This window comes from Sinocyclocheilus grahami, unplaced genomic scaffold (assembly GCF_001515645.1).
Source record: "Sinocyclocheilus grahami isolate Dianchi unplaced genomic scaffold, SAMN03320097.WGS_v1.1 scaffold1250.1, whole genome shotgun sequence".
In the NCBI taxonomy this organism is placed as follows: Eukaryota; Metazoa; Chordata; class Actinopteri; order Cypriniformes; family Cyprinidae; genus Sinocyclocheilus; species Sinocyclocheilus grahami.
Genome location: NW_015506429.1, coordinates 68,882 through 70,191, shown reverse-complemented (window position 1 = coordinate 70,191; position 1,310 = coordinate 68,882). Strand labels below are relative to the sequence as shown.

The window sequence follows — 1,310 nt, the reverse complement described above, 5'->3', positions numbered from 1 at the left end:
CACACACACACTCTCACACACACACACACACACACTCACTCACACACATTCTCTCACACACACACACACACACTCACTCACACACATTCTCTCACACACACACACACACACTCACTCACACACATTCTCTCACACACACACACACACACTCACTCACACACATTCTCTCACACACACACACTCACTCACTCACTCACTCACACACACACACACACACACACACACAAACACACACACTCACTACACAGCTTTACTTCTTGAAATGAAAGCAAACTGAGCAGCAAAATGTTGCTATGTCTTTTTGAGTGATTAAATTATGATTAAATTGCTTTATTATCAGGTTAGGATGTTTGTGTGATTTTTAAATGATCTAAATCGTCTGTCTCCAGTCGTCTGAGCCAGAGACCGTCAGCAGAAGAGCTGGAGCAGAGGAACATCCTCAAACGTACGTCTCACAGACTCCAGTATGAGTATGATGAGGAAAGCTTCATGTTGTGAGTGAATGTGTCTGATTGTGTGTTCAGCACGGAACGAGCAGGAGGAGCTGGAGGAGAAGCGCGAGCTGAAGAAACGGCTCTCCAGGAAGGTGAGAGCAGGAGATTTTCCCCAAACCAGAGCTTTTTTGGCTTTTCCCGGACTCTGTTCCTATAGCAACCAACTATTCTGGGTCACGGCACACATTAGATGCGAGTTACGCAACGTCTTCAGGAGTGTGTTTCTGTGTGTGTGTGTTCAGTTGAGTCAGAGGCCCACCGTAGAGGAGCTCAGAGAGGCCAAGATTCTCATCCGCTTCAGTGATTACGTGGAGGTGGCAGAAGCTCAGGATTATGACCGGCGCGCGGACAAACCCTGGACCAGACTCACTGCTGCTGATAAGGTTCATCTCCATCACCCTGAGCTTCTCTGACTAAATAAAAACTTGATGCTTTCACGTTTGAAAATTAAAGCATAAATGTTACATTGTAAGTAGTAGAATATTGCATTTTAAAAAACTATACGTGTATATATATATATGTGTGTGTGACCCTGGACCACAAAACCAGTCATAAGGGTCGAAATTGAGAAATTGAGATGTATGCATTATCTGAAAGCTGTATAAATAATCTTTCCATTGATGTATGGTTTGTTAGAATATTTGAAAATCGAAAATCTGGAATCTGAGGATGCAAAAAAATCTAAATATTGAGAAAATCATCTTTAAAGTTGTCCAAATGAAGTTCTTAGCAATGCATATTACTAATCAAACATTAAGTTTTGATATATTTACGGTAGGAGATTTACAAAATATCTTCAAGGAACATGATCTTTAC

The 1,310-nt window shown here is 41.6% G+C and overlaps 1 long non-coding RNA gene across 1 annotated transcript; it reads left to right on the top strand.

The window, feature by feature from the left end:
• Nucleotides 1-345: 345 nt before the first annotated feature.
• Nucleotides 346-955, top strand: LOC107568496 (uncharacterized). Its single transcript, XR_001606765.1, has 3 exons — nt 346-445; nt 525-586; nt 737-955. It is a non-coding gene; the product is annotated as an uncharacterized lncRNA (long non-coding RNA).
• Nucleotides 956-1,310: the final 355 nt, after the last annotated feature.